The sequence below is a fragment of the Vulpes vulpes genome, chromosome X (genome assembly GCF_048418805.1).
Source record: "Vulpes vulpes isolate BD-2025 chromosome X, VulVul3, whole genome shotgun sequence".
Taxonomy (NCBI): domain Eukaryota; kingdom Metazoa; phylum Chordata; class Mammalia; order Carnivora; family Canidae; genus Vulpes; species Vulpes vulpes.
In genome coordinates this window covers 111,004,572-111,026,586 of record NC_132796.1, presented here as the reverse complement: position 1 = coordinate 111,026,586, position 22,015 = coordinate 111,004,572, and the positions used below count along the sequence as shown (strand labels likewise).

At 35.6% G+C, this 22,015-nt stretch overlaps 1 pseudogene; it reads right to left on the bottom strand.

Moving 5' to 3' along the window:
- Positions 1-20,775: 20,775 nt before the first annotated feature.
- LOC112927636 (ubiquitin-like protein 5 pseudogene) lies at positions 20,776-21,004 on the bottom strand (annotated as a pseudogene).
- Positions 21,005-22,015: the final 1,011 nt, after the last annotated feature.

Genomic DNA, 22,015 nt, shown 5'->3' with positions numbered 1-22,015 from the left:
CAGTCTGAACAGTTTATTTCTTCCTTCTCAATTTACGTATATTTTATTTCCATTCTTTATCTTATTGCATTAATTAAGATTTCCAGTACAATTTTGAATAGGAACAGAGAGAAAATGCTTACAGTGTTCCTAAAATTAGAGGGAAAGCATCTAGTTTTTATAATTAGGTATAATGTTACCTGTAAGTTTTTTGTAGGTGCTTTTTATGAGATTGAGGAATTTCTCCTTTAAGTTGGCTGAGAATTTTTATCACAAATGGGTGTTGAATTTTGTAAATGTTTTTATGCATGTATGGATATATGACTTTATTTAGCCAGTTGATATGAAAAATTGCATTAATTGATTTTGGAGTATTGAACCAGCCTTACATACCTGGGATAAATCCCACTTGGTCATAGCATATACCTCTTCTTATACATTGTTGGATTCTATTTACTAATATTCTGTTGAGGATTTTTGCATTTATGTTTATGAGAGACATTGGCCTATTGTTTTTCTTTTTTGTAATGTCTTTGTCTTTTTTGGTATTAAGGTAATGCTGCCTTTACAGGATAAGTTGGGAAGTGTGCCCTCTGCTTCTATATTTTTCAGAACAGATTGGAGAGAATTGATCGCTTCTTTCTCAAATATTTGTTAGAATATACTAGTGAAACTGTCTAAGCCTGCTACTTTCTTTGTAGGATGGCTATTAATTATTGATTCAATTTCTTTAATATACATAGTTTTTTCAGGTTATATGTTTCTCCTTTTGTGAGGCTCTATAGTTTGTATCTTTCAAAGAATTGGTCTATTTCACCTGGTTGTCAAATATGTGGGCATAGATTTGTCCCTACTATTTCCTTATTTTTCTTTTACTATTTAAGGGATCAGCAGTGTTAGCCCTTTTCATTCCGATATTAATTATTTGTCTCCTCCCCTTTAAAGGCCTCTCAGGGAAGTGCATCTCCCCCTTCCCCCCCCAAAAGAAGGGAGCAACTCAAACAGATATTTGTGCACCCATGATCATAGCAGAATTATTCACAATAATCAAAAGGTAGAAGGAACCCAAGTGTCCCTCTGTGGATGAAAGGATAAGCAAAATGTGGTATATACATACAATGGGATATCATTCAGCCTTAAAAAAGGAAATTCTGACACATACTACAACATGAATGAACCTTGAGGACGTTATGCTAAGTGAAAGAAGCCAGTCACAAAAGAAATATTGTATGATTCTACTTTTATGAGGTACCTAGAATTGTCAAATTCATAGATTCAGAAAATATATTAGAGGTTACTAGGGAATGGGAGGAGAGGAGAAGAAGGAATTATTGTTTAATGGGTACAGTGCTTATATTGGTGATGGTTGCCTTGGGCCAACGGAAGGAGAAATGAGGAGTGACTGTTTTGTGGGTACAGAGTTTCAGTTTTGTAAGGTGAAAAGACTCCTGGAGATAGATGGTTGCACAACAATGTGAATGTATTTAACTGTACACTTAAAAATGGTTAAGATGGTAAATTTTATTATGTGTATTTTACTACAATAAAAAAAATTTAAAAATAATTTTTATCTCCTCTTTTTTCTTGGTTAGACTGGATAGAGATTTATCAATTTTACTGATCTCTTAAAAACCCAGCTTTTGATTTTGTTGAATTTCTCTATTGTTTTCCTGTTTAAAACTTCATTGATTGTTGTCCTAATATTTATTATTTAATTTATTCTGGCTAATTTAGATTGAATTTATCCCTATTTTTCTAGTTTACTGAGGTAGAACCTTATATTGATTTTACACGTTTCTTCCTTATTTTCTGGTATATGCACTTAATGCATTACACTTCGCTTTAAGCACAGCTTTTACTGCCGTAACAAATTTGTTAAGTTGTAGTTTCAATTTAATTTCATTCAGAATATTTTAATTTTTCTCCTGAGACTTCTTTGATCCCTGTGCCATTTAGAAGTATGTTTTTAAATCTCCAAATATTTGGGGAAGTCTTACTCTTATTGATTTCTAGTTTAATTCCATTGTTATTTGAGAGCATGCTTTATATGATGTCTATTTTTAAAAAATTTGTTAAGGTGAGTTTTATGGCCCAGAATTTCATCTGTCTTGGTAAACGTTCTGTGTAAGTTTGAGACGAATGTGTATTCTTCTGTTGTTGGATGAAGGAAGTAGTCCATAAATGTCAATTAGATCCAGATGATTGATGGTGTGGTTCAGTTCAACTATATCTTTACTTATTTTCTGCCTACTAGATCTATGAATTACCGATAGAGGGGTATTGAACTCTGCAACTTTATTTTTTTTTTTTTTTTTTTTTTTTACTCTGCAACTTTAAAAGTGTATCCATGTATTTCTTTTTTGCAGTTCTGTCAGTTTTTGCTGCATATATATTGGTATCTTGAAACTTGATAGTTGGTATATATACATTAAGGATTCTTATGTATTCTTAGGTAATTAACCCTATTATTAGTAATGCCTTTTTTTATTTTTCATGATTTACTTTTCTCTGAAGTTTCCTTTGTCTGAAATTAATATAACTATTCCAACCTCTTGGTTAGTGCCCATACAATGGCATATTTTTCCTCTATTCTTTTACTTCTATCTATCTGTATTTTTATATTAAAGTGAGTTTCTTTAAGGCAACATATAGCTGGGTTGTGTTTTTCGAATCACTTTGACATCTGTCTTTTAATTAGTGCATCAATACCATTGGTATTTATAGTGAGTATTTATATAGTTTGATTTATGTCTCTAATATTTTAATATTTGTTATTTTCAATGCATGACCCAATGCTTTGTTTCTTTTTGTATTACTCTCTTTTTCTTTTTTTTCTTTTTTTGCAATCTTTAGGAAAACGTTTTTTAATAGTAAACTTTAACAGGTTATTACTATTTTATTATCAGCTTTTACATTTTTTTCTCTAAGACTTCGAAATGCAGTTTGTTATCATTTCAAGTTTGCAGGCAATAAGAAAAAATAATTTAAACAATTTTTAGTGTATTACTTTCTTTTTCTTCCTGTCCTTGCTTTAATTGACCATTTTATGATTCCATTGTCTTTCTTAGCATAGTAACAGTTATACTTTTTATATTTTTAGTGCTACCCTTGATTGCAGTATACATTTACAACCAATCTAAGTCCACTTTCCCTTCACATATAGTGTATGTACCTTATTGTAGAGTATTCCCAGTTCCTCCCTCTGTCTCCCATAACTTTGATGTCATTCATTTCATTTATTCATGATCTATGATCATCCCAAAAGTTGTTTCTATTTTTATTTTGAATAAATTATTTTCTGTTAGATTAAGAATAAGAAAAATAAAGTATTTTTCCTTCATTTGTTTCTTCTCTAATACCCTTCCTTTATTTTCTTTTTTAAAGATTTTATTTATTTATTTATGAGAGAGAGAGAGAGAGAGAGAGGGAGAGAGAGAGGCAGAGACACAGGCAGAGGGAGAAGCAGGCTCCATGCAGGGAGCCTGATGGGACTTGATCCCGGGTCTCCAGGATCATACCCTGGGCTGAAGGCGGCACTAGATGGCTGAGCCACCTGGGCTGCCCTACCCTTCCTTTCTTTATGCCGGTTCCAGTTTCTGACCTATATAATTTTATTTCTCTCTGAAGAACTTTCAACATTTCTTGCAAGGCAGGCCTATCACTTTTTTTAAAAAAAAGATTTTATTTATTTATTCATATGAGACACAGAGAGGCAGAGACACACACAGGCAGAGGGAGAAGCAGGGTCCCTGCAGGGAGCCCAACATGGGATTCGATCCCCGGACCCTGGGATCATGCCCTGAGCCTAAGGCAGACGCTCAACCACTGAGCCACTCAGGCATCCCAAGGCAGGTCTACTGTTAACAAATTCTCACTGTTTAATTTTTTTGGAGACAGTCTTTATTTTCCTTTACTCTTGAAGTATATTTTCACTGGATACAGAATTCTAGGTTAGTGAGTTTTTTATTTTCCTTTCAGTGCTTAATATATTTCACTGTACTCTCTTCTTGTTTGCATGGTGTTTGAAAAAAAGTGTGATAGAATTGTTATCCTTATTCCCCTATAGGTAATGTGGGTTTTCTCCCTTCCGGTTTTATTTAAGATTTTCTTTGTCTTTAGTTTTCTTTAGTTTGGGTATAATATGTCTAGTTGTAGATTCTTTTGGAATATCATCCTTGATGTTCTCTGAGTTTCCTGGATTTTTATTTTGGTGTCAATCATTAATTTTGGAAAAATCTCTGCTATTATTACTTTATTCATTTATTCTGTTCCTTTCCTATCTCATCCTTCTGATATTCCCATTATGTATATGTTATCCTTTCATAAGGATATTTGTAGGGATATTCCACCCCATATTTTAAAACTCCTTTTCCCCTTTTCTTTTCAATTTGGGAAGTTTCAATTGACATATCTTTAAGCTCTCTGTTTCTTTGGGCATGTCTAGTTACTGATTGAGCCTATCAAAGACATTTTAAAATATCTGTTACATAGTTTTTGAATTCTAGATTTTCTCTTGAGATTTTTAGAGTTTCAATCTATCAGCTTATATTACACATCTGTTCTTACATATTGTCCATTTTAAAAGTTAGAGCCTGTAACATATTGATTATAATTATTTTAAATTCCTGTTTTGATAATTCCAAACTCTCTGTCATATCAAATTTGATTCTGATGCTTGTTTTTACTTATCACAATGTATTTTTTGCCTTTTAGCATGTCTTGTGATTTTTTTGTTGTTGAATGCCATGCATGATGTATAAGGTAAAGGGAACTATGATAAATAGGCCTTAGTATTAGGTTTTATTTTATCTGAGTAGGAACTAGACTGTGTGTACTAGTTGTTGTAGCTGATACATTGGAGTCTAAAATTTCCTCTAGTATCCTTACTTTTGTCTTACCTGTTGTCTTTGGTTTTTCGTAGAGACTCCTTAAATTCAGTCTGAGATTTGTAGTTTTTTAAATCTGTATTATTGTTATTGTATAGTAACATCTGTATTATTATTGTATAATAACCTGTTATACAATTAATTTTATTTTGAATAACATTTTATGTTAAATTTTTATATGTTAGTGGTAGGCATTTTGAAAAACTCAAAAATACCTACACACAATTGTTATACTCAAAGATAACAATTATTAACAATTTGGTATTTTAGACTTTACAATTGATAAAATAACTGATCTAAATGTGCAATTATTCTATAATAATTGGGTATATTATAGTTCTCAACTTATTATAGGTGCAACATTATCAGTCACTGAAAAATGTATATTAAGGCTTTCATAACAAAAAATGCATATAGGTAAATAAAAAGGACTATAAAATTGTATGTAAAATACAATGATAAATATGTTAAAAATGATTATGTTCAAAAGTGTGTAGAAATAGCCAAGAAATGAGTATATATATTTAAACACTACACATAATAATGAGTGTATTTGGAAGTGACTTTGAGAACAATTTATTTTTCTAAATTTTTCTCTCCCAAATATTGCATGTGTGGGCACACACACACAGAGCAGGTTCTGTATTTTATTGTAGTAGTTTCTGAAAGTGCTCGGTAGCCTGATACTAACCACACTAACAGAAGCAGCCCAAATTTTATTAATCAGACTTATTTATTTATAGTGTAATAATTCATCATCTACTATTTCATAAAGCAGAACGGGAATCATATTATTGGATGGACCTGAGTATCAATCTGCTGTCTTTGAAAAAGATAAAATTACTTTTATAGTGAGCAAATAGTTTTAATTATTACCTGATAATTTGTCTAAATGATTGTAAGTATAAATGCCTTGAGAACTGAGAAGAGAAAAAATAATCAGTAGTCCTTTGGTTGATACTGCCAGAACCATATCTTGTAGACTTTTTGCATTGGTGTTAATGGTAAAATGTTCCAGTGGGAAAGTTAGAGTGTAGCCAACATGACGCAATGCATTGTTAGTCAACCATTAATGTGTGCAAGCATCATCTAAAGAACTGGTCAAAAAGTAACATTTTCCTCATCAGGGAAATGTGAATCAAACCACAATGAGATATCACTGTATACTTGTCAGACTGGCTAGTATCAAAAAGATATAAGAAGTGTTGGCAAGAGTTTAGAGAAAACAGACCTCTCCTGCATTGTTGGTGGGAATGCAAACTGGTGCAGCCACTGGAACATAGTATGGAGGTTCCTAAAAAAAAAATACATTTCATAAAGACTGCAAATTTGCATTTTAACAAGCACCCTAGGTGATTCTAATGAAGATGGTATATAGACTATATTTTGAGAAATACTCAATAGGATGAGTGTGGGTTTTTGGTGTTAGGGAGGCATTTGTATAAATCTGACTATGGGGCCACAAACAAAGTATTAACAATGTAGATTTAATATAATAGTTACCTCATCATGGTTGTTATGAAGATTAAGCAAGGTGATGTTATTTAGAGCATTTTATACATGATATATGCTCAATAAATGGTATTGCTTCAGGGCAACAATAATAGCTATTATAACCAACAAATACTGAAAGCTTATTGTGTGCTGAAAATTTTTCTAAGCACTTTTATCTCTATTAGCTCATTTTATTTTTACAACTTTATGAGGGAAGTACTGTTATTATCCTTACACATGAGGAAACTGAGGCATGGATATTTTGTCTAAGGTCACCAAGCTAGTAAGTGTTTTAAAAGAAAAAGCAGATTTTAAAGTAGTGTGGCTCCATTTCTGTATTTTTTTAAAGCTAGTATGCTGCAAATACATATATTTATATCCATTATTAAATGTCTAATATACACAACACAACTAATTGCATATGCAAATTTAACAGTTGTCTTCAGTATGTCTGGATTATTCTTTCTCCTCAATTAGTTTTCAATGCAGTTTCCAATTTCAATATGATGTTCAAGGATGAGTGTCCAATTCAATATTTTGAATCTGCTTTTAATTGCTTAGGGGCCCACCCAATGTCATCCAAACTCCTTGGATTTATTTTGCAAAATATTTGGCATCGTTCATTGTAATGGTTCCTAAGATACAAATTTCTCTCTTCCCTGGATATTGCTCTATGCTAAAGAATGTTCTAGCACCACAAAATATTTTTGTGCATTGTTTCCAAACTGCAAAAATATTGGCATGTACCCTTGTCAAACCTGTTCTTAAAAATATTGTGTGGGGAGCCTGGGTGGCTTAGTTGGTTAAGCATCTGCCTTTGGCTCAGGTCATGACCCCAGGGTCCTGGGATCCAGCCTGCATCAGCTGTGCTCAGTGGGGAGTTGTTTCTCCCTCTCCCTCTGCCCCTCTCTTCTGCTCATGCTCTCTCTCGTGCTCTCCCTCTCTCTCAAACAAATAAATAAAATCTTTAAGAAAATAAACATAAAAATATTTTTTTGTTTTTTCTGTTTGTGCAGTTTTATTTTTTTATAATAAGTTTATTTTTTATTGGTGTTCAATTTACCAACATACAGAATAACACCCAGTGCTCATCCCGTCAAGTGCCCCCCTCAGTGCCCATCACCCATTCACCCCCACCCCCCGCTGTCCTCCCCTTCCACCACCCCTAGTTCGTTTCCCAGAGTTAGGAGTCTTTATGTTCTGTCTCCCTTTCTGATATTTCCCACACATTTCTTCTCCCTTCCCTTATATTCCCTTTCACTATTATTTATATTCCCCAAATGAATGAGAACATATAATGTTTGTCCTTCTCCGATTGACTTACTTCACTCAGCATAATACCCTCCAGTTCCATCCACGTTGAAGCAAATGGTGGGTATTTGTCGTTCTAATGGCTGAAGAATATTCCATTGTACACATAGACCACAGCTTCTTTATCCATTCATCTTTTGATGGACACCGAGGCTCCTTCCACAGTTTGGCTATTGTGGACATTGCTGCTATAAACATTGGGGTGCAGGTGTCCCGGCGTTTCACTTCATCTGTATCTTTGGGGTAAATCCCCAGCAGTGCAATTGCTGGGTCATAGGGCAGATCTATTTTTAACTCTTTGAGGAACCTCCACACAGTTTTCCAGAGTGGCTGCACCAGTTCACATTCCCACCAACAGTGTAAGAGGGTTCCCTTTTCTCCGCATCCTCTCCAACATTTGTTGTTTCCTGCCTTGTTAATTTTCCCCATTCTCACTGGTGTGAGGTGGTATCTCATTGTGGTTTTGATTTGTATTTCCCTGATGGCAAGTGATGCGGAGCATTTTCTCATGTGCTTGTTCGCCATGTCTATGTCTTCCTCTGTGAGATTTCTGTTCCTGTCTTTTGCCCATTTCATGATTGGATTGTTTGTTTCTTTGCTGTTGAGTTTAATAAGTTCTTTATAGATCTTGGAAACTAGCCCTTTATCTGATAGGTCATTTGCAAATATCTTCTCCCATTCTGTAGGTTGTCTTTTAGTTTTGTTGACTGTATCCTTTGCTGTGCAAAAGCTTCTTATCTTGATGAAGTCCCAATAGTTCATTTTTGCTTTTGTTTCTTTTGCCTTCATGGATGTATCTTGCAAGAAGTTACTGTGGCTGAGTTCAAAATGGTGTTGCCTGTGTTCTCCTGTAGGATTTTGATGGAATCTTGTCTCATATTTGGATCTTTCATCCATTTTGAGTTTATCTTTGTGTATGGTGAAAGAGAATGGTCTAGTTTCATTCTTCTGCATGTGGATGTCCAATTTTCCCAGCACCATTTATTGAAGAGAATGTCTTTCTTCCAGTGGATAGTCTTTCCTCCTTTATCGAATATTAGTTGACCATAAAGTTCAGGGTCCACTTCTGGGTTCTCTATTCTGTTCCATTGATCTATGTGTCTGTTTTTGTGCCAGTACCACACTGTCTTGATGACCACAGCTTTGTAGTACAACCTGAAATCTGGCATTGTGATGCCCCCAGCTATGGTTTTCTTTTGTAAAATTCCCCTGGCTATTCGGGGTCTTTTCTGATTCCACACAAATCTTAAAATAATTTGTTCTAACTCTCTGAAGAAAGTCCATGGTATTTTGATAGGGATTGCATTAAACGTGTAAATTGCCCTGGGTAACATTGACATTTTCACAATATTAATTCTGCCAATCCATGAGCATGGAATATTTTTCCATCTCTTTGTGTCTTCCTCAATTTCTTTCAGAAGTGTTCTATAGTTTTTAGGGTATAGATCCTTTACCTCTTTGGTTAGGTTTATTCCTAGGTATCTTATGCTTTTGGGTGCAATTGTAAATGGCATTGACTCCTGAAGTTCTCTTTCTTCAGTCTCATTGTTAGTGTATAGAAATGCCACTGACGTCTGGGCATTGATTTTGTATCCTGCCACACTGCCGAATTGCTGTAGGAGTTCTAGCAATCTTGCGGTGGAGGCTTTTGGGTTTTCTATGTAGAGTATCATGTCTTCGGCAAAGAGGGAGAGTTTGACTTCTTCTTTGCCAATTTGAATGCCTTTAATGTCTTTTTGTTGTCTGATTGCTGAGGTGAGGACTTCCAGTACTATGTTGAATAGCAGTAGTGAGAGTGGACATCCCTGTCTTGTTCCTAATCTTAGGGGAAAGGCTCCCAGTGCTTCCGCATTGAGAATGATATTTGCTGTGGGCTTTTCGTAGATGGCTTTTAAGATATTGAGGAATGTTCCCTCTATTCCTACACTCTGAAGAGTTTTGATCAGGAATGGATGCTGTATTTTGTCAAATGCTTTCTCTGCATCTAATGAGAGGATCATATGGTTCTTGGTTTTTCTCTTGCTGATATGATGAATCACATTGATTGTTTTACGAGTGTTGAACCAACCTTGTGTCCCGGGGATAAATCCTACTTGGTCATGGTGAATAATTTTCATTAAAATATTTGAAATTTTATTTCATATACAATTATTGTCATAGTGCATCAACTCACTTGGCAGATATATAGAAATGGTTGATGAAATTTATAATTAATGATCATACATTATTTTTTAAAGACTTTATTTATTATTCATGAGAGACACAGACACACACACAGAGAGAGAGAGGGAGAGAGAGAGAGAGAGAGAGAGAGGAACAGACATAGGCAGAAGGAGAAGCAGGCTCCATGCAGGGAGCCTGACGTGGAACTCGATCCCGGGTCTCCAGGATCACACCCTGGGCTGAAGGTGGTGCTAAACTGCTGAGCCACCCGGGCTGCCCCATATATTAATTTTTTACACAAAATTTAAATTTATAAAGATCATAGAGTGTTCAAAATTATTTAACTGTAATTTGAATTTCCTAGATGTGTATGTGTATTTGTGTGCATGTATATACATATATTAACCCCCAGAGTGAAATATGCTTAATATCAGTTGCTCCAAAGGGAACAATATAGGCTGATGAGTTTCCCAAACCAGGGCTTATTTAGAGGCTGTGGAATTATCTACACCTGCACATTTCTTTCTCATTTACCTTATATTCTACTCAAGGCTTTAGTAATGGCTGTAAGCAGATCCTAAAATTCAGATGAATGGGGTGGGGAGGGCAGATATATATACAGATAACCAACCAGCATAATACTATGGTTGAAAGCAACTGGTATAACACTGGTCTAATTATGTGTTGGTAGATGTTTAACAACTGGCTTTATAGGGGGAAAATCCTGATTGATAGCATTTTCTGATTTCTGTGGTGTTAACACTCCTACATTGTCCAATTTAGAGCTAACAAACTGATGTCACTGAATATATAGGCAGGAAAGGATGCATAGTAGCATCCTGTCAATTAGTATTTCTACTAGACAGAGCAAAAGATGTAAATAATGTCAAAAGCATAGATAATAGTAAAATATCTAAGATATTATGAGTTTAAATATTTATTATTTTGCCTTTAATATAGTGCATTTAATTATAATTTTATTGTAATCTTTAATAATGACTGCAGGAACCAGCCTGCAAAATCTCTGAAAATGTAACGTAGCTTAAGCACTTGTGAGTTGAATAGGATTGTTCTAGCACAACACTGCATTGACTCCTCTAGAAGTAGTAAAATTTTGCTGTACTTCACACAGATACCCATTCAAAGAACTACTGGGCACTAAAGTAAGGATGATTTCTTCTCCATTTGAGTGTGCATCCTCACTGCTACTCATAATAGTAAAAGTACTATTAGCAGTAATTAAGTTGTTGAGGGCTTAGTATATGCTATGTGCAACTCTAACAAGTATTATGGATTTTAATATTTCATTTAAAACAATGAGGCTTCAGAGGCTCACAGTAGTCTGTGATCCTGCCCTTATTCACACAACTTATGTGAAAGAGCTGGGCTGTAGATCCAACATTTGCCCAGTAGCAAAACCTACCCTCTTCAACAGGATCCTCTAGTGCATATATGTAAGCATGTTGAACCATATGAAATTGCTAGCAGGTTCGACTTCTAAAAGGCAATTGTCATTGTGTTTAATTTAATGTAGATATGGATACAGATACAGACACAGGCATAGACATAATATTGAAATAAAGTGTTTTCTTTCACCTGCCTGCTCAGGTTGACATGCTAGTTTAGCATTGTTAGGAGTTAGCAGAATGGAATGGGTAGATATCTAGGGATCAGAAGCATTGCGTGCTGTAGCAAGAGCACTGTGCATCATGTCAGAAGATTGTGGCCCCATCCCTTACTAGCTGTGTTTAACAGGGACAGAAAACTTGCTTTACTTAACTCCTATGTTTTTTTTTGGGGGGGGGTAATGTAAAAGTACTTTAGGCATTACTGATCTAAGAAATTATTTTTATGAGACTGGTAATATTTTTGGCATAGGTAACAAAGTTCATCCTGCATGCCTATGGATGAAAAAATAGCAATAGCACTCACTACCAAAAGTGTGCCCCATTATTTTTCAATAATTGCATTTTATATTGTTTGCACTCCCTAGCCTATTAATAATACTGACAGCAAAAATAGAAATGGGTTTAACTTTTGTACACCGACTATGTATCAGACTGTCTGGACCCTTTACTTATGTTAACCCATGCAATCCTCACAACAGTCTTGTGAAGTATACATCATTATTTTCAGTTTAATGTGAGTCTCGTGAGTAGTTAATAAATGGTGGATCCAGGACTAGGAGTACAGTCTGCTTTTCTTGCTGGAGCTTTTGTCTTCCAGCTCTGACTCCTTCCACCTAAAGGACAGAATTATGTCTCATAACTTCCTGTATTCATCTGCATGGTGAATGGCATTGTAGTCGAGATCTCAACAACCATTTGAAATGAATAGTTGAAACAATATTTTTTTAAACTTTGTAAAATTTAAATTCTATGTAGAGTTCTACATAGAACTTAAATATGTTGGATTGGAACAGTGTTAAACAGCTAGTTGAGTCTGGAATTATTTTCTTTTTCTTTTTTTATTTTATAAATTTATTTTTTATTGGTGTTCAATTTGCCAACATATAGAATAACACCCAGTGCTCATCTCGTCAAGTGCTTACCTCAGTGCCCATCACCCAGTCACCCCCACCTCCCCCCACCTCCCCTTCCACCACCCCTAGTTCATTTCCCAGAGTTAGGAGTCTTTCATGTTCTGTATCCCTTTCTGATATTTCCCACTTATTTTTTCTCATTTCCCCTTTATTCCCTTTCACTGTTATTTATATTCCCCAAATGAATGAGACCATATAATGTTTGTCCTTCTCCAATTGACTTATTTCACTCAGCATAATACCCTCCAGTTCCATCCACGTCGAAGCAAATGGTGGGTATTTGTCGTTTCTAATGGCTGAGGAATAGTCTGGAATTATTTTCAACTTTACTACCTGAATCAGAAAAGGAAGGGCATATTTCCTATATTTCTGGGATTGAAAGCAGATTCCCGTGTGGTAGAGAACTCTGAAAGGCCCTTTGGAAATCTTAAATTTCATTAATAATACTTTAGATGAATTCCTTTACTACAAGCACCCTAAGCATTCATAAAAGGGGAGTGTACTTAATACCACTGGCTATATTAATTCATATCTTTTTCAGCAGAATTTGTTAAGATACTCCATTCGGGATCTGGACGTGTGTTCAGGATTTGTTACTGGGTTATGTAGAATGTATAATTGATCAGAAAATGGACTGAAGTGATTCTAATTCATAATTCTGTGATGCTGTTAACATCCTCAGGAAGAAATATTAATGATGAAATGACAATGTGATAGAGAAATCAATGGCCTCTGTGTTGAAGACCAGATTTATAACATGAATGACACTTCCTGGTTGGGTGACTTTATTGAGTTACCTCACCTCCGTAAACCTCAGGTGTTGTCATCTATAAAGTGGAGATTATAATACCTTCATCATAGTGTTGTTGTGAGGATGAATTGGGTTAACATGTATACAAAAGTGCCTAGCACACAATATTTGCCATATATATATACTGACTGCCTCTAGTATAAGATATTTTGTCATATTTGGTTTTTAATCATGCTCATATCTTGTCAGAGTCGAAGCAGGTGCAGCACAATGTGGATTTTAAACTTCTTCGGGTTGTCTCTTTAGTGTGCTTTGTTCAATAACAAATTGTCACCTTGTACTTTCTTTGTTAAGATAAGTCAGTTCTGTGCCAATACAAACAGTCAAATTTCTAAACTCTTCAATCACCTTTGCTGTTAGTCCTGTAGGGCTACAGTACTTGCCAAATCTGAAATGCAAAGTTAATTCATAATACTAATGTCCTGTCACCCATAACTTTCTCAGCCTTTCAATGTATGCCAGTTATATTCCTAATTCCTGGGTTGAAAGCTCTTTAAATATTAATGTGGTATAGTATATAATAGACTTAATTATAGTGCAAGTTAATTATCTATCCCTAAATTGTATTCCAGATGCATTCATTCAACAAGTATTTTTTGAGTACCTGTTATATGCTAGGCCCTGTTCTAGACACTGAGAATTCAGCAGAAAACAAGAAAGATCAAGTTTCTGCTTCTACTAAGCTGACATTCTAGTGGAAATAGTCAGATAGCAAACAAAAAATAAGTAAATTTACACTATATGTTAGACGATAGGTACTGTGGAGAACAGTAAACAAGTGCTGTATAAAGAAATGCTGGCATGAAGAGTAGAGAGTTAAGATTTTCTAGAGAATGGTCATTTAAGACCTCATTAAGAATGTGTGATTTTAGCAAAGAGTAGAAGGAGACAATGTGAAGGGAGTTAATGTTAGCTGATCAATTACTTCATCAGGTTCTGTGCTAAATTAATTAGATCGATTCTCTTATTTAGTCTTCACAACCACCAATAAAGTAAATCTTTTTGTAAACATTTTACAGTTGAAGGAACAGAATGTCAAAGAAATTATGTAACTTTTAAAGGCCACACTATTAATCGCTGTTTCTCAAATTTCAAGAGAGATACTTTAGGTTTTTAAATTGGTCTCCTTGAAGCTTCTTTTTCTAGGCTTGAAGTAAAAGGAATAGTGCCCCTTCAACATTTTTCTCCTTCTGAGTGCAGCAGCAATCTCTTATAGCCAGCAAAAATCATTCACAAGTCCTTCCCTTATCTCTCTTCACTTGCACTTTTAATATCTCTCTTTGGGCTTTCAAACTTTCTAGTAGGTAGTGTGTTGATCTACTCAGATCCCCTCGTCAGTGCCAGTGCTGGAAATATCTTCAGCCGATGGCTCACAACTGGGACCCTCAAAGGGCATTGATTACCAGGTGGTCTGTGGACAATGACTGGCTGATGTGAGGGTTCAAAGAGCCAACCCCATTTCTTTAATTTGGTACAACTTTGAAAAGCTGGTATTCCAAGCTCTAGAGATTTCTGGAATATTCTCTAAGGCCTTATTTACAAAGAAGTGGAGATAAGCTTCCATGTCTGTTCAGCCCTGCCTCCTTACTGTCCGACAAGGACATCTCCCTAGAATACTCCCAATGAACCCTGTGCATATAACCACCCATCTCACAGTCTATTTCCAGGAAATCTGACCTAAAATTAATCTCTAACTGGTTCTAAAGATTTTACATTGTGAAAGTCTGCTTTTTATTCTGGCACCTGGCTTTGAAATTCCATGTCTATTGTACTGTGGCAACTCAGTTCAAACTTCCAATTTAAAATACTGTTACAGGTGAAGTGTGATCTGAACAAATTTAACATGGATCAAAGTAGTTCAGTACAGTTTGAGTGAAGTGTATCAATGGGCTCTGATGAAAAATAAATCTGAAGAAGTAGGCACTGACCAGATCGTGACATTCCTTATGGATTTTTTTTCTTTAGGAAACAAGGAGCCTTTGAATAGGTTTTAAGCAGGAGAATAACAATATCAGATACACACTTTAAACAGACGTCTCTGGTAGCAATGTAAAGAAAGGATTGGAGGCATGTCGATAAGACTAGAGGCAAAGGGACCAATTAGAAGGCTAATTTAGATAACACTTGGTAAAGAGATTGAAGGGGAGCAGAATTTGTCACCACAAAATATGCTTCTTGGCATAAATATTATCTTGAGCTGGCTATTTAAAAAAAAAACAGAAGGAATGGAAAAGCTCTGAAAACCTAGTAGAAATTACCTTTCTGTAAGACACTTGTGCATTTATGAGGAAAACCTCCATGTGTAAGAGTGTCTCCCTCTTTGTACAAGGAAAGGGAGGATGACTCTATAATCTCTAGAAACTGTTATCCGCAGAGGAGGTAGGGACCTAAATCTGCATAACAACCTCACCCTTATTGTGCCTTTTTCAGTCACCTCTCATAACCTCTTCCACAGCCCTAGTATCTTTCACTTGTCTTCAGCTGGAGATGGTATTTTAGGTGTTGGCTTGGGCTGTTTCAAGGAATTACTCAGTTTTCCTAGGTCTCTCCCATTGATACAGAAGATACACCTATTACTAAATTTGTGTTTGGTTTTCTCTTGTCAATCTGCCTTTTATTACAGGAAGTTTCAGCTAAGAACCCAGAGGGGTAGAGAGAAAATTATTTTTCTTCCTCTGCAACATGAAATGGTGCTCCTTCTGTCTCTCTCCCCTTCCTTCCTTCTTTCCTTCTTTCTTTCCTTCCTTCCTTCTTTTTATAAATTGTAAATGTATATCACTATATTAATATTTATGTGAATCCTAAAACAAATGAAACACAGAAAACAAAAGACATAAGATAAAAAAATAAATAGAAATAGAATTTCTATTATTTTCTTCCAACAACTCAGTGAATGATATTTATTTAACTTATCTTGGAATGCTCCTTTAGTTAAAAATCTTGGATGAGGAATTAGTGGAATGATTTTCTTTTTCTATTACTGCAAAGAGATTTTTATTATCATTTCCTGCCATTATCATCCCATTTAACCTATAACTTAATAGCTTTCATCAATTCTTAAAATGGGTGTTATTCTCCACAGTTACATTATATGTTGTCACTGCATTGAAAGGGCACGCAATGAGGGATGCCTGGGTGGCTCAGTGGTTGAGTGTCTGCATTTGGCTCAGGTCATGATCCCAGGTTCCTGGGATTGAGTCCCGCATCAGGCTCCCTGCTAGGAGCCTGCTTCTCCCTCTGCCTATGTCTCTGCCTCTCTCTCTCTGTGTGTCTCTCAGGAATAAATAAACAAAATCTTAAAAAAAAGAAAGGGCATGCAATGAAGTATATTTTAGATTGATAAGGTACATAAATACACTACTGTTGGTGAGATGCTTGAGTTGTTTTCAAGTGATCACAGGTACCTACGATTTGCAATGAATGAAAACCAAGAACTTTTTCTCTTATCATCTTGGCATTCCCTCTGTTTTAAATTCTTTAGTTTTAATGTGTAAACTTTCTCAGGATCATAAACTGAAAAATGGCCTTTGAGCAGTATTTGAAAATTTATAATGAATCCAGCAGTAGCTAATTATCTTCTTAGTCTCACAGTGAAAATGAACAGCAGTAATGATATTTCCCCATTTTGAACTAGCAGCAAATCTTGGGAATCCACACCCCCAAGTGCCCTAAATCTTAACCTAGTGCTTGTTGAAAATCTGTGTTAATTATTCTAAATTTCAGGTGAAAAATGGTATTTCCTCCTCTACATGTAGCTATAGATAATTTGTTAATTAACATTTCATTATTTTCAAGTAACTCCAGGGTAGTAATAGGAAATAATACTATGTGGAATATCAGTCCCTTTGAATCACACATTTTGAACACCTTTTTTTGCACTTTATTAGAAAAATAACGAACAATTGTTGGAAGTATTCTGTAGAAACAGTGTGGTATTTATCTAGGCTGAAGATGCAGAATCATTTGCTTCTTTTGTTTCTTTTTGCAAAAGAGATATGATAGCAATAAATTCATCCCAGCTCATAACAAAATTATCCATTGTAATATTTTTTTAGGCAGAAAGAAATGTGCCCTTCCTGAAAATGCTACCCTATATATGAACTATCTGATAATAGTGAATAATGTTTATGAAAAATATATCCAAACTGCTAAACTCTGTGATTCTTAGGATAGAAAAGTGGCAGATGGGATGTAGAAGGGTCTGTCTTACATCCTTTCCTACAGGAGGGCATCAAGGAAATGAAGGAATTCAGGAATGAAAGCTCTATTGTGTTTTGCTTTTGTTTTTGAAGCAGGTAGAGGAGGGTGCTTACCTAAGTCACGTCAGCTCCTAACTCCCATCAGAGGGATTTTCCTAAGGGATGACCTTTTGTCACCTACTACTTCAGAAATGCTGTTTTACCCCCAGTAGGCAATTAAAGAAAGATTCATCTATGACTTCATGATCCTCCCTATTACTCAATTTTATCATTTTGTTCTTTTCAAGCACTATGTGAATCTTGCTTAATGTCCATGGTACCTTCTACTACTCTCCCCTCAGTCATCTTACCATATTCTCTCCCAGCTGAGACACCCTCTTTCTTCCTTTCTGTATTTCCCGTTCTCGATCTCACTCTCCCCCCCCTCCATCTCTACAAAATCTCTTGATGCTTTTATTGCTGATTAACTCAATTCGTCCTTAGTCTAGAATTAGCTTCCCAATGTAAATCTTATTTTGTTAATAGATGTTAACATTGGATCATTGTTTAAAAGATTTTATTTACTCATTTGAGAAAGAGAGAGCACTCACACAAGTGGAGGGGTTGGGGAGAGGGAGAAGCAGGACCCCAGGATCATGACTTGAGCCAAACTCAGATGCCTAAACTTCTGAGCTGCCCAGATGCCCCGATTAATATTTTTAGATGAAATAAAAATATTGTAGGTAGAGCTGATCTCCTCTTTGCATCTCTCCACAGTCCAATTTCCCTTTTCCCTAACCTGCTGCAATTGTCAGCAGGAATTTGTTAAATCTTTCTAGTACTCAATTTTATTCACATAACAGGAGGTGCTTCTATTTAAGATGTAAATTTTTAGCACTGGCCAGCTCTTGTTGAGTTGCTCTTCTTTACATTTCTACATTCTTTCTCACAGACATTTATGAGGTTTATTTTTAAAAATCTGAGAGATGATTGTTTTGTTTTTCTTCAGTTTGCTAGTAAGGTTGAGCATTTTATCTTTTGTTTATTCTTGGACTTTCCAATTCCCTCTTCTGCAAGATAGCCATTTTCTGTTGTGTCCCATGTATTTGATTTTCTTTAAATGAATGTCACAAATAGTTTCTCCAAGTCTACAACTTGTGTTTTAACTCTCTTTGTGCTAGTTTTTGTATAGAACTTTAAAATTTTGAAATAATCAGTTCCATCAGTTTTTTTCTTTATTTCTGCATGCTGTGTCATGCTTAAGAGATCCTTTCCTATCATAAGATCACAAAGATATCATTTACATTTTCTTCTTGTTATAGTCATATAATTTATTTCAGGCATTTACATAGTTAAGGATTTTTATTTATTTTAGGTATGGCAAGGTACAGTCTCATATTTTTAACATATGGAAAGCCAATTTCCCCACTTAGCTGGAATGCCAACCATATCGTGTACCGGTGTGTACAGATCTTTCCTGGGTCATCTATTCTGATCCATTTATCAGCATAAACACTATTAAGATAACTTTGTCCTAAATCCTGATATATGGAAAAATAGGTCTTTCTCCTGGTATTGTTTTTTAACAAGGATAATTTTAAAGTTTCTTGGATTTTTAGTCCTCAATATGAATCTTAGAATCTATCTAGTGCAAAAAATTTCTTTATAAGATTTTGATTGAAACAGCATTGAATTTATAGATTAATTTGCAGGAGAATTTTCACTTTATGATACTAGGCTCGCCCATTCTTGAATAGCGTTTATTCTCCATTTGTTCAGGATTTTTATGTTCTTTGAAAATGTTATATACTTTTCTCTTTGAAAGTATGTCTTTTTTAAGATTGTATTTATTTGAGAGGGAGAGAGAGCTTGGGCATGGGGAGGGGCAGAGGGAGAAGCTGACTCCCTGCTGAGCAAGCAGGGCTCCATCCCAGGACCCTGGGATCATGACCTGAGCAGAAGGCAGACACTTAACCGACTGAACCACCCAGGTGCCCCTAAGGGTATATCTTAACATGTTTTTAGTTTAACTCCAAGGAAGTTACACTAGTACAACACCGGATGTTTCTTTTCTTTTTTTTTTTTTTTTTTTTTTTTTCTTATGGTACGTCTTTATTTATTTATTTTTTTTTAAATTAATTTTTATTGGTGGCGGATGTTTCTTTTCCATTGCATTTTTGAGTTGGTTATTGCTGGGGTATAGAAACACTATATTGTGTTTGTTGACTTGTGTTTAGTAACCTTGCTGGACTTTCTTGTCAGTTTATTCTTAAAAACCAACTTCTATTCTTTGGAGCCAAAATATAATGTGAAGGACGAGTTTGGAATAAAGAGAAAGAATAGCCTTATTGCTTTGCTGGATGAGGGAGGCTGTAGCAGCCCTCATGAAGGAAGGGGCTTGGAGGTTTTAGAGTTAAATACGAGCTCTAGCCTGTTTCTCCAGGAATGGTGTATGTGCTGCCAGCCTCGTTCATCATGTTTTCAGGATGGTACTGGGTTCCTAAAATCAAAGGCTAAGAAGGGAGGAAGAGAGATTTGCAGAAGAGAGGAAAAAGGTTACTTTAAAATAGAGATTCACAGGGCACCTTGGTGGTGCAGTCAGTTTAAGCATCTAACTCCTGGTTTCAGCTCAGGCGGTGATCTCAGGGTCCTGAGGTCAAACCCTATGTCTGGTTCCAGGCCCAGCAGAGTCCACTTCAGACTCTCTCTCCCTTTCTCTTTCCCCCCCTCCTTATCTATCTCTAAAATAAATAAATAAATCTTTAATAAAAAAATAAGTCACTGAAGCATTAGTGCAGCTATTTTTTGTTCAACTTTGTGCTTTTAAGCAGTTTCAGTTTCATTTGGCTGTGACTCCTGGATTCTCACAGGAAATCCTATCATCAACAAACAAGAACAGTTTTGTCTCTCTCTCTTTGTTCTTTTGATTTTAATGTATCTCCTTTTTCTTAGAATGTGTCATTTAGAACTTACAGCACAATGTTAAATAGTAGGAGTGATAGCAGGAATGCTTGTTTTGTTCCTGAATATAATAGGCATGATTCTAATGTTTTACTATTAAATATGTTTTGTCTTAGGTTTTTTAATAGATATCATTTATCAGATTAAGAAAGTATTAATTGATTCCTAGTTTGTTAATAATTTCAGTCATGAATGATTAAATCTCATTGAATTGGGTTTTTTTGCCATCTGTTGATATTGTTTTCTTTCATAACAATGTGATAAATTATATAGATTTTCTTCTTTTTCCTTTTTTCCCAACTTCTAAGATTTGATTAACGTGAGTTTTTAAAAACAGGTATCTATACCAGTGTGAGGGTGAGGGTGGGGGAAGAAGGGACTGGAGAGGAGGAGAGGAGAGGAGGGGAGCAGGGCAGAGGGGAGGGCAAGGCAGGGAGAAAGAATTCTGCTCTATTGGTAATAAAGCGCCAGGTTCATCCCATCATGGATCTCATAGTTCACCAGACACACATGGTCCTTAAAACCACTTGTGCCACTTCTTCAAGATTATCTTGTTCCAATTGATGCCAGTTTGGTCTGTGATCTTGGGGAGCTTCTTGAGGTTCCTGATGGTGTCATCACTATTGCACTTAATGTGGTCCTTCTTCCCTAGATAGTTGTTGCAAACAACCTCGATCATCTTGTCTGGAGCTCAAAATGCCTGGAACCCACCAATGCCACAACCTCATCACTTGAGGGTGGAGCCCGGGTCAGCACATAGATTTTCTGATATTGATGCATCCTTATATTCCTAAGATAAAACATCCTTGATCATTATGTTTATGTACATGTGTGCATGCATGTGCACACATAGCTGGATTAAATATGATAATATATTTAGGATTTTTATTTTATGCTATATACTTACGTTGATGATGAAAAAAAAAGTCCTCTTCCATTCAAGGTTCTTCTAGCTAGTCTAAGAGTAAAGTTGACATGAAGCAGATTAATAGGAAGAAATTAAACAAAAGCTTAATTACATGTACACCACCTATATACATTGGAGAGACCCAGGAAAACCGTAACTCCTCAAAATGGTTGAAGCCATTGGTTTAAATACCCTCTCCAGGCAAAGATAAATGGTGATGGCAGGGGTGGGGAATCAGTTATAGAGGGTTACCAGGAAGAGCACAGTAAACAAAAGTAAGGTGGTTATGCAGATTTAAGTCCATGCCTTCTCCACTAGTAACAGTGTCTACAGGGTTATAGTCATTCTCCATTTCCTAGCACTGAGGGAGACACTCTTAGAAATGAAAAATTTCCTCATATGTGTAAATGTCCTTTATAAAAGGGTAACTAGGGGTGCCTGGGTGGCTCAGTTGGTTAAGCATCCAACTTTTGATCTCAGCTCAGGTCATGATCTCAGTGTTGTGGGATTGAACCCTGCGTCGGGCTCCATGCTCAGCACAGAGTCTGCTTGAGACTCTCTTTCCCTCTGCCCCTCCCACTGCTCTCTCTTTCTCTGTCTCTCAAATAAATAAATAAATAAATAAATAAAACTTAAAAAAAAAGGTGGCTAGCATCTACTTGGTTTTCAAAGTTTCTATTGTGTCCACAGTTTCTTAAAAATAACCACCTTAGAATAATCGATATCCCAAAGAGGCATATTTTGGGGTGGCAAAATTTGCTCCTCTACATTTATTTTTATACA